Raw genomic sequence first — 11,788 nt, forward strand, 5'->3', positions numbered from 1 at the left:
GCTTTGGGATGAAATGTTCTGAATATATCTGTGATGTCCATCTGGTCCAGTGTGTCATTTAAGACCTTTATTTCCTTGTTGATCTTTTGCTTGGATGATCTGTCCATTTCAGTGAGGGGAGTGTTAAAGTCCCCTACTATTATTGTATTATTATTGATGTGTTTCTTTGATTTTGTTATTAATTGGTTGATATAATTGGCTGCTCCCACGTTAGGGGCATAGATATTTAAAATTGTTAGATCTTCTTATTGGACAGACCCTTCGAGTATGATATAGTGTCCTTCCTCATCTCTTATTATAGTCTTTGTCTTAAAATCTAATTGATCTGATATAAGGATTGCCATCCCAGCTTTCTTCTGATGCCCATTAGCATGGTAAATTGTTTTCCACCCCCTCACTTTAAATCTGGAGGTGTCTTTGCGTCTAAAATGAGTTTCTTGTAGGCAACATATAGATGGGTTTTGTTTTTTTATCCATTCTGATACCCTCTGTCTTTTGATTGGGGCAGTTAGCCCATTAACATTCAGGGTAACTATTGAGAGATATGAATTTAGTGCCATTATATTGCCTGAAAGGTGACTGTTACTGTATATTGTCTCTGTACCTTTCTGATCTACTACTTTTAGGCTCTCTCTTTGCTTAGAGGACTCCTTTCAATATTTCCTGTAGAGCTGGTTTGGTGTTTGCAAATTCTTTCAGTTTTTGTTTGTCCTGGCAGCTTTTTATCTCTCCTTCTATTTTCAATGATAGCCTAGCTGGATAGAGTATTCTTGGCTGCATGTTTTTCTCGTTGAGTGCTCTGAATATATCATGCCAGCTCTTTCTGGCCTGCCAGGTCTCTGTGGATAAGTCTGCTGCTAATCTAATAGTTTTCCATTGTATGTTACAGACTTATTTTCCCGGGCTGCTTTCAGTATTTTCTCTTTGTCACTAAGACTTGTAAATTTTACTATTAGGTGACGGGGTGTGGACCTATTCTTGTTGACTTTGAGGGGGGTTCTCTGCACCTCCTGGATTTTGATGCTTGTTCCCTTTGCTATATTAGGGAAATTCTCTCCAATAATTCTCTCCAATAGACCTTCTGCTCTCCTCTCTCTTTCTTCTTCTTCTGGAATCCCAATTATTCTAATGTTGTTTCGTCTTATGGTGTCACTTATCTCTCAAATTCTCCCCTCGTGGTCCAGTAGCTGTTTGTCCCTCTTTTGCTCAGCTTCTTGATTCTCTGTCATTTGGTCTTCTGTATCACTAATTCTTTCTTCTGCCTCATTGATCCTAGCAGTGAGAGCCTCCATTTTTGATTGCACCTCATTAATAGCTTTTTTGATTTCAACTCGGTTAGGTTTCAGTTCTTTTATTTCTCCAGAAGGGGCTTTTATATCTCCAGAGAGGGTTTCTCTAATATCTTCCATGCCTTTTTTGAGCCCGGCTAGAATGTTCAGAATCGTCATTCTGAACTCTTGATCTGACACATTACCAATGTCTGTATTGATTAGGTCCCTAGCCTTCGGTACTGCCTCTTGTTCTTTTTTTTGTGGTGAATTTTTCCGCCTTGTCATTTTGTCCAGATAAGAGTATATGAAGGAGCAAGTAAAATACTAAAAGGGTGGCAAAGACCCTAGAAAAATGCTCTTTAACCAAATCAGAAGAGACCCCAAATCGTGGGGGGGGGGGGGAGAAAGGGGATAAAAAGAGTTTCAGATAAAAAAAGAAAAAAATTAAAAAAAGAAAACAAAGAAAAAATATAAGAAAGAAAGAAAAAATATATATATTAGATAAACTAGTTAAAAAACGTTAAAAAAGAAAAGGGTAAAAGTTTAAAAAATTTAGCAGAGGAAGAAAAAAGAAAAAAAATTGAAAAAAAATTAAGTTAACAGCAAGACTAAAGAATCATGGGGAGAAAGCCATGAGTTCCGTGCTTTGCTTTCTCCCCCTCTCAATTCCTCTGCTGTCCTAGGTCTTGAGCCTGCTTACCTTGGTGATGAACTTTGTCCTGGCTGGATATTTTGTTGATCTTCTAGGGGAGGGGCCTGTTGTAGTGACTCTCAAGTGTCTTTGCCGGAGGCGGAATTGCACCGCCCTTACTGGGGGCCGGACTAAGTAATTCACTCGGGTTTGCTTTCGGGAGCTTTTGTTCCCTGAACGCTTTCCGTAGAGTTCCGGAGGACAGGAATGAAAATGGCGGTCTCCTAGTCTCCGGCCTCGAGGAGCTGAGAGCCCGGGGCCCCACTCCTCAGTGCGCCCCCAGAGAACAGCGCCCAATCACTCCCGTATCCCCAGCCTCCAGCCGCGCTCCGAGTTCACCCAGCCTGCAACCGGTTCAAGGTAACCCCGAGCTGAGAGCTCAGTCCTCGGCTCTGTCTCTGCAGCCAGCTTCCCCGTTCTAATACCTGCGAGCTCTGCGATACCCCGACACCCCCGATCCTTCTGTGACCCCACGGGACCTGGGGCCACGTTGACCCCGCATGGGCTTCATCCCGGTTTAGCCTCTGGAGCAATGTCCCTCAGTGGAACAGACTTTTAAAAGTCCTGATTTTGTGCTCCGTTGCTCTGCCACTTGCTGGGAGCCGGCCCCTCCCCCCCGCGGTCTATCTTCCCGTCGTTTTAGATTCACTTCTCCGCCAGTCCTACCTTTCAGAAAGTGGTTGATTTTCTGTTTCTAGAATTGCTGTTCTTCTTCTCTTCGATCTCCCGTTGGATTTGTAGGTGTTTGCAATGTTTAGATAAGCTATCGAGCTGATCTCCTGCTACCTGATGTAGTCTCAGCCTGCTACTTCTCCGCCATCTTGACTCCTCCCCCCATAGCTTGCTTCTGATGCAGTCTGTGGCAATAAGTGAGCTACCTTTAATAGAAATTAGGTATTTGGAAAAGACTTCAATTTCATTTATGTCTAATTCTGTGTTCTGAGTCTTGTGTGTGTTTGGAGCAGTGTTAAGATTCTTATTTTTTTTTTAGTCTTGAACCTCTTTAAAATATCTACATAGATTACAATTACATGAAGTATACACAAAGGTAAACAAGTCAAGGGGAAAAATAGATTTTTTATTTAGATATTTATTTATTTGACAGAGAGAGAGAGGGAGAGAGGGGACACAAGCAGGGCATGTGGGAGAGGGAGAAGCAGTCTTCCCACTGAGCAGGGAGCCTGATGCCATGTGAGGCTCAATCCCAGGACCCTGAGATCATGGCCTGAGCTGAAAGCATTCGCTTAACTGACTGAACCACTCAGGTGCCCCAAGATGGTACATTTTTGACAAATATTTAAAGAGCTCCTATAAGTTGATGAGAAACACTAATATAACAAAGGAAAAATGAGCAAAGAACTGATCAACACAAATTTCAGTCTACTACTAATCAAAACCATGCACATTCCAAAAAAATGAGATATGTTTGTCTTTTAAAACAGCAGTCTCTTTTTTTCTTCCTTTTAAGAATTCCCGCACTGCTGAAGAAGGTGTGACGAGGTGGGCACTTGCATACGCAGCTGGTAGAATGTAAACACCTTTCTGACCCCTCCTCTCCCCCCCATGTTAAAAAAAATGGCTTTATTATATAACTGACAACGAACTGCATATATTTAAAATGTAATTTGATATATTCTAACAGATTTTACATATAAAATATCCATGAAAACATCACCACAATCACGATAATGAACACATACCCATGACCCCTAAAAGTTTCCTCGCTCTTTGCCTTTCCCTTTGTTCCCTGGAAACCATTGGTCTGTGTTTTTGTCGCTATGGAATATTCTTTGGCTGGATGCATCCAGAGTCTTGGAAATATTGATATCTATTGATATTGACCAGTAATTAGATTTCTAATGTTCTTTGTGCCTATGTGCATACATAGTACATGCTTGATAAATATTTGTATTACTCCTGCATTGTAAGGATCCTTATCACTCCATTGATGGGGTATTTCACTGCATATGAGCCAGACATTGAAAATTATGTCTGTTCATCACTACTGGAATATATATATTTTCTAAGCCTTTGCTACTCAGAGTATGGTCCATAGACCAGGAGTGTCGGCATCATCTGGGAGGTTCCTGGAAATGTAGAATCTTGGGACCTATCTCAAGACCCATTGAACCAGAATCTGTATTGTGACAATCCCAGGTGATTTGTATGCTCATTAAAATTTGAGAAGCACTGTTCTAAGACATCATTTTAATATTTGTAAAATATCTGGATGTGCATAATTTACTGGATGTGGGGAAAACCCTACAATTATATTAAATGGAAAAACAAATACCAACTCCATATACATTATTAAAAAAAATACAGCTTATATAATGCACAGATGTGCACAAAAAGACAGGAAGGAAAGAGATAAAGATGGAGAGAGTGATATTTCTGAATAGAATTGTGATTTTTATCCATATTTTTATTATTTTCAAAAATGAGTATTAGAAAACAAATTATTAATTGATCTCAGTTCATTCCTAATGCTTGATTCTCCAAACAGCATTGTAATAATTAGTGATAACCATGAAGAGCTTACTTAATGTATTCCCAGAATCATGGGTGATATGAAGAAGTTAAGGTAGCGATCCTCTCAACTTGCTTACAAGATAAGATGCCATTATTATTTGTCAAAAGATAACCTGCTATGTGAAAAGGCTCCAAGCGAAAGGAAGAGGAAGTCTGAGGGGAAAGGGTCATGGGGTTGGGTTTTCAGAGCTGGCTGTACAGAGGAGAGTGAGTATGATTTGGTAACATACAGAGGGAGACCATAAATAATCTGAACATTTCTTGCAGGTATTTTATGAGACGGAACAATAGTGGTGGTGGTACATGTGATAAATTCTGATAACTAAATTTTAAAAGGGAAAGGAGCCAAGAACATTATCCTCTGCTTAGAATGTTAATATAGTAAGTAAATAAATTTACTTTACTGTGAAATCTTATTCTCCATGTGATAATGTGGCTCACTCTACTCCATTCCAAGCCCGACCTTTACATCGTGGTGCGCATAGAAAATGAAGTGTTTTCATAACACTAAACTAAAGAGTATTTTGAGTGTTTGTTTGGCACTTAGTAGAACAAAATATTGTCTTCGTATGCTATAATAAGGATGAAAGTCAGTAAAACCCAAAGAGTTAGAGAAGATTTTAAATCCTGATATTGTGTAAAATCCCCAAATATTTTTGAAATACTTTAATGAGAAACTTGATCTTGCTTTCTAGCCATAACTGTTAAATATTAAGTTGCATGCTTGAAATGGCTATATCCAGTTCCCAATCAAGGTATTTTAATGATGAAGTCTTCGAATTCTTGGTAGTCAGCATTGACAAGAAACTTTGTTTACATAAGTAGCTGATGAAACAATTTTAAATCATTTTTGAAACCATTCAAAAATTGAAAATTTCATTTAGGGCCTAACAGCTCTTCTTGTTCTGTCATTGACAAATGTGATGTGGATTTTTTTGGGTGATATACAAATGGGTTTGAAATGCAATGGAATTTTTTATCTCAAGTATTTCTAAATACTTGAGGTACATGTAAATCCAGCTGACAGTGTACACGGATAGCCTTAGTAGGTCTTACTAACATAAAGTATGTCTCTAATTTTGAGTGGAAGTCTTTAGAGCAAAATTCAGAAAGTGTTTTAAAAAGGTATCCTGGGGGGCGCCTGGGTGGCTCAGCGGGTTAAGCGGCTGCCTTCGGCTCAGGTCATGATCTCGGGGTCCTGGGATCGAGTCCCACATCGGGCTCTCTGTTCAGCAGGGAGCCTGCTTCCCTCTCTCTCTCTCTCTCTGCCTGCCTCTCTATCTACTTGTGATCTCTCTCTGTCAAATAAATAAATAAATTAAAAAAAAAAAAAGGTATCCTGGGCATCTGGGTGGCTCAGTGGGTTAAAGCCTCTGCCTTCGGCTCAGGTCATGATCCCCGGACCCTGGGATCGAGCCCCGCGTCGGGCTCTCTGCTCAGCAGGGAGCCTGCTTCCTCTGCTCTCTCTGCCTGCCTTTCTGCCTACTTGTGATCTCTGTCTGTCAATTAAATAAATATAAAAAATCTTTAAAAAATAAATAAAAAGGTATCCTATTTTTGGCTCCACGATAGTGAAGTTCTGATTGTGTGTGTGTGTGTGTGTGTGTGTGTGTTTGTGTGTGTGTGTGTGTGTGTTGTTAGAGCAGTCACCCTGCAACTAGTTTGGATGTCTCTAAGCAAATAGAGATAAGTCAACAGAAGAGATTTTAGGGCATCTACCTGGAGCTGTTCTTATGAGGATGTGGCCTTCCCCAAACCCAGCTGTCTGCACCTCACCATTGAAACTATCCAGCAGCTGGAGTGTCCCTGGTCCATAATGGTCAGCAACTCAGCCAGCAGCAGGCTTCTTAAGTAGCTGTCCAGGTAACTGGACACATTCTTGGCTTCCCATAATACATCCCAGCACAACAGGGAAAGCCAATGCTTTTCATCTTTATTCATGGGAACTGAGGGGTGAGCCATCAGGTCCCACTCTGTCTAGATTGCCCCTTCTGGGGAGCGCTAGGTAAGGTGGCCAAAAGTTGCTTTGGCTGCCCAGCCCTTTGTGGCTACCCAAAAGGCTTGGAGGACAGAATCTCTTGATACACTTTTAACCCCTTTGTGTGCATGGGTGTGCTGTGGCTCACTGTTGGACACAGGGAAACGAAGTCTATACATTTCCCGACCTTCCTTACAGCCTTGAGTTCCAGATGTGACCTGGCTTCCTCCAAGCTGATGTACCTGCTTAAGATTAAGAAGGCCAGATGAGGAGGAAACCGTCCTTTCTGCCAACAACTGTAGAGCATTTGATTTTTCTGGAATAGCAATAGCAGAGGTCCCAGGGTGTGGTACAGCAGGATGTGGGGCACTCTTTTGCTGGTGGGGATTGTGACGAAGATGCTGGGTCTCCAGAACTAAGAACCAGGAAACGTCTTCATGATTTTCCAGCCTCCGTGCGGTCATTAGAGATAGGAGCTCTTCTGGACAGTCCGTTTTGTGCTGGTGGTCTGAGTCTCACACCTGGAAGTGGCTGGAGGCTGCTCTTTGAGTTCTCCCTGTCACCTTGTAGGAGGAAGCAGGCTTCTGTGAATGGCCAGAAGTTAACATCTAAGCACACTGTGTTTACGCTGGATAGAATGGTTTCTGTTAAAGATACTAGAATATTATCTGTCTATCTATCTATCTTGGAGCCAAAAATAGAATACCTTTTTAAAACACTTTCTGAATTTTGCTCTAAAGACTTCCACTCAAAAGTAGAGACATCCAGCATGTTAGTAAGACCCACTAAGGCTATCTGTGTACACTGCCAGCTGGTTTTACATGTACCTCACCCTCAGGAGAGTCTTCTAGGCAGCGATAAGTGTTCCCTGGCAGATGAAAGGCAAGACCTCTTCTCTTTATTTTCTCCTTGTACACCCAATTTTCACCATACTTCTCCAGTTTTCAACTCTGGAAATCCGTCAGTTCCATCTCAGGCAATCTCTGTACACTAGGACCCACATCATCCCGAAGAGGGAGAGAATAGCATCTAACTTTTGCCCAATCGTTTTAGGAAATCCATTCCTATTTAAAAAAAAAAAAAAAAAGGGCAATGAACGGGGAAAGACATTGAATTTGTTAAATACATAAAACTTTCATCTTTTCATAACTTTCAGGTTCAATTAGACAAAAGAGCCAATGCTATCCTATTTCAGAAACTTTGAAGAGCTTTGATGTCACTTAGACTCATCAGAAAATCTCCTGTCTTACCTTATTAAATGCTAGCCTCAAAGAAAATCGAAGACGAAGGAGACCAGGCAATGCCCTCTTCACCAGCTCACGGTTCACATCAAGTCGCAGCCACTGCTCGTGCCTCTGCAGCTGCTGCAGGTTGTAGGCAAGAGGGCGGCCCACACAGTGCAACCCACGGGGCTGTGCCTTCCAAGTGCCCACTCTCTACCCAGCCGTGCCCCGCCCCCAGGCAGGACCCACCACAGCCACGGGGCTAGGGCTGTAAGAGGGCTCCTCTGCTCTCTAGCTCCCTCCATGTCCTCCTCAGGGAGCACCAGCCTCCACAACCGTTTTCCTCCAAGCCCCACCTCAGGCCAGGGCAGGGAGATCAGAACAGGGCTCAGCTTCCTACCTTGCCCAGCAATATTTCTTGGCTGACGTGGGTAAACACGTAGCTGCAAAGAAAACCAGAAGCAAGCGAGGCAGTGTGGGTCACAGTGTTGAGGATGTGGATGTCAGAGTACTTGTGCATGGACGTGCTCACTTTTGTAAAGGGACGGACTCTCTGCCTTTCTCACCGGGTGCTTTAAGAAACACAAACCCACCAAGACTTGTCTAATGCGAATTTCATTTTGATTTTGAGAGCCATGTGGGGTTTTTTTTCTTTTAAATTTAAAATGTTCTCAATTGTAAATACACCTCTTCTGGAACTGTTTGTAGGTGTGCAGTTTAGCGGCACTGAGCACGTTCCATGGAGGCCCGGCCATCACCACCCTCGCTCTGCTGGATCCTATTCCGCTCGTAGAATGGACACTGTACCCCCTGAACAGTAACTCCGCATTACCCTTCCTGCCAGCCCTTGGCAACCATCACTTTCTCTCCATCTGTATGAATGTGATCACTGTGGGTTCCTCATATGAGTGGAATCATACAGTATTTGTCCTTTTGTGTGATGGCTTATTTCACTCAACGTAGGGTCCTCCGGGTCCATCCATGTGATAGCAGGTGTGAGCATTTCCTTCCTTTCGAAGGCTGAGTAATGCCCTGTTGTGTGCATATGCCACATTTTATTTATTCATCCATCTATCCACGCGCACTCGGGTGCTTTCCATCTCTAGTGTCAGTGTGTTGTGGGTTTTATTCCCCCCCAGAAACATGTTATTCTCTTGAGTGTCAAACTGTTTTAAATGTCAGTTTCTCATTTCTAGAGCATTTTCTTACTCTACGGATGATGTATTTCTGTCTCTATTTGTTATCTATCATCTCCTCTCCGTAGAGTCTTCAGTTGTTTACTTTTTTATTTAAGCACATGTTATAGTAGTGCATTCTGTGTGTCCTGATATCCCTTCACTGTGGATTTAATATTTGAAAATAACAAAAAGTCACATAGGGCAAATCTGATGAACCGAGAGACTGGTGATATTGCAAGAGCAATGACCATTTACAAGGCGACTCCTATAAGCCGGGCACTCACTGTGCGCGCCCTTCATTGGTAATCTCATCCAGTCCATACCACAACCCTGTCTGGTGGCTATGAACACATATTAATAGCATTTTATAGAACAGAACTTGATACTCAAGGGCTTTCAATGACTTTTTTAGGGGTGCACAATTAGAAAAAAGACAGAGTGAGATGCCTGGGTGGCTCAGTCGAGTAAGCGTCTGCCTTCAGCTCAGGTCATGATCCCAGTGTCCTGAGATCAAGTCCTACATCAGGCTCCTTGCACAGCAGGGAGGCTTCTTCTCCTTCTGCCTACTGCTCCCACTGCTTGTGCTCTCTCTATTAAAAAACAACAACAACAACAACAAAAAAAAAACAAATAAATAAAGAGACAGAGCTAGATCCGTAATCCAAGTCCTCCTGACCCCAAGGCACATGCATGTATCATTATGCCTGTATTTCTGGAACTTTCCTGATGATTACATTTACTTGCATACTTGATGAAAATACAAATTGTTGCTCCCTTTCCCAGATACACTGAATCAAAATCTACAGAGAATGGGTCTGGGAAAGTTACATTGCTTGACATCATGGTATCTCCACCATATTTTGGTTAAACATGTAACATAATGTAACGGGAGATTGTGTTGTGCAGCTCAGGGCTCTGCAGGCAATTCCCAAAACAGACACTCAGAAATGTTAGGAGCATTAGTCAGTTGCATGACAGTAGCGGCTTCAAAGTGACTTCTTTGGGAGACAATACTTATTTGAATGTTCTGCTGTAGAGTCATTAAAATGAGCAGCCTCCCTGCCATGTTGGCACAACTCACCTTAGGATAAAGAGATCGCATTTTATAGTGGAAACAGTAAGACAGCCCTGGTCTGGGATGCTGGGGAAGTTTCTTTGTCTGGCTGAGCCTTGATTTCTTCATATGTAAAATGGAGATACAATGCCCAATTCTAAGGACTATTGTATATACTAGAAACAAACATATATACCTTATCATGTGGTAGGTGCTTAATCATTGTTAGTTCTGATAATAATAAAGCAATTTTTCCATGGCAATTGTAAATGTGAGCCACAATCCTTAGCAGTGATCATCGTGTAATAAATTAGTCCACTGGGGTTTCCAGTTGACATAAATCTGTAGATGGATCTAGAAAAATGTGTGCAGAGAAGCTTCTGTGGCTTTCTCATGTAGATAAGGGGAGGGGTGGCTGCAATATTTTAAAAGGAATTTTATAGTGCATGAGCAAGAAATGAAAGGCACTCTCCCCTAGGTGGTGCTGCATCATCGTGAAAAGGCAAGTGGGAAACTTTGTGTTTTTAGAGGTGACTTCCTTGTGGTTTGAATTTCAAATAAGAGCAGAACAGCTCCCTGGGACATCTGGGAAAAAATGACCAGGAAGAAAGAGTCTTTTTAGTAGGATTGAGTGTACAATACTCTGGCCTGTGAGGCCCCATCAGGTCCTGAGTTTGCTGTAGTTGGAAACAGGAAGCGTGGTCAGGCCAACTTCTATTCATTCCCTGTTGGAGCCATGACTGATTTTGACAGATCGAAAACCATTTATAACACTGCTGTGGGGGATAGGTTAGCCTGGGATGTTAGGGCTGGCCCCTGCAGGGACCAAGTATGGGATTGGAGGGATGTGAAGATCCCTGGAATATTCCAAATATATATGCTAATGAATTTTCACAAGAATAGCCCTTTATTGTACTGTGTGTATCACTGTGCATTTCTCAGATACCCTTGTCCTTTCCAACCTCAATTTCTGGGCAACCTATTTTTTATTCGGCATCAGAAGCGATAGCATCTGGGAAGTGAATCTGATGAATTCTGTCTGGCAACCAACATCCTTCAGACTGCCAGATCCTGGGGGAGAAAACTGAGATGCTCAGGAGTTGGTTTGGGGCCAGATATACCTGTCCTTGAGGTCCTGGTGATGGGGGAAGGAGGCTGGCCAAATGCAGAACTTCTGAAACGCCACTTCCTGAGTTCATTTCCATTTTGGCAAAATGTGACTTTGGTTTCCAAGAGAAAGACTTCACATGTATTAAAATGTCTCAGTTGCTGAAGTTGCTTTGTGTCCTCTACTAAAGCCTTCTGCCATCAATCCCTATCTCCCAACACGTTTTCAAATGTGGTGTCTTTGGAAGGTAACCATAGCAACAGAGCTTATTCAGAAACGACTGAATCTAGGCAATAAAGAGAGAGGCAACCCCATGGTATTCTTCCCTGGAAATTCACAAGACACTGTTGATTCTAATAGTTGCCTGGGCTGAGTATTATTAGCTACGTTCTAGGCACTGTGCTACTTTAAGACGTTTGATTCTTACCCCTGCTCTCTGGGGTAGTCATCATTATCCTTTTAAACAGCTGAGAGAACTGTAGCACAGAGATTTGGGTGGCTGGTCTGTGGTTGTACAGCTAGTGAGATCTCCTGGGGCCTGAAATCAAAGGGCCTCCTATACGCCCTGTACGTGCTGCCGTGCAGGGAAAGCGGGAGAGAAGACTTTCAATGTCTATTTTGCAGGTAGTAAAAGTGAGTCACGGAACCATGGAAATTGTTCGAGGCAGAACTTCTGCCCCCATCTCACTAACATCCTTCTGTTAGCTCCCAGGATTATCTTATCTGATGCTCAGAGCAAGGCTTTGTGATGAC

General features: G+C 42.4%; 1 long non-coding RNA gene across 1 annotated transcript; it reads left to right on the top strand.

The window, feature by feature from the left end:
- Window positions 1–2,264: 2,264 nt before the first annotated feature.
- On the top strand, window positions 2,265–8,619 carry LOC123950845. Its single transcript, XR_006820312.1, has 2 exons — window positions 2,265–2,322; window positions 8,404–8,619. It is a non-coding gene; the product is annotated as an uncharacterized LOC123950845 (long non-coding RNA).
- The last annotated feature ends 3,169 nt before the right edge of the window (window positions 8,620–11,788 follow it).

This window comes from Meles meles, chromosome 9 (assembly GCF_922984935.1).
Source record: "Meles meles chromosome 9, mMelMel3.1 paternal haplotype, whole genome shotgun sequence".
NCBI classification, from domain to species: Eukaryota; Metazoa; Chordata; class Mammalia; order Carnivora; family Mustelidae; genus Meles; species Meles meles.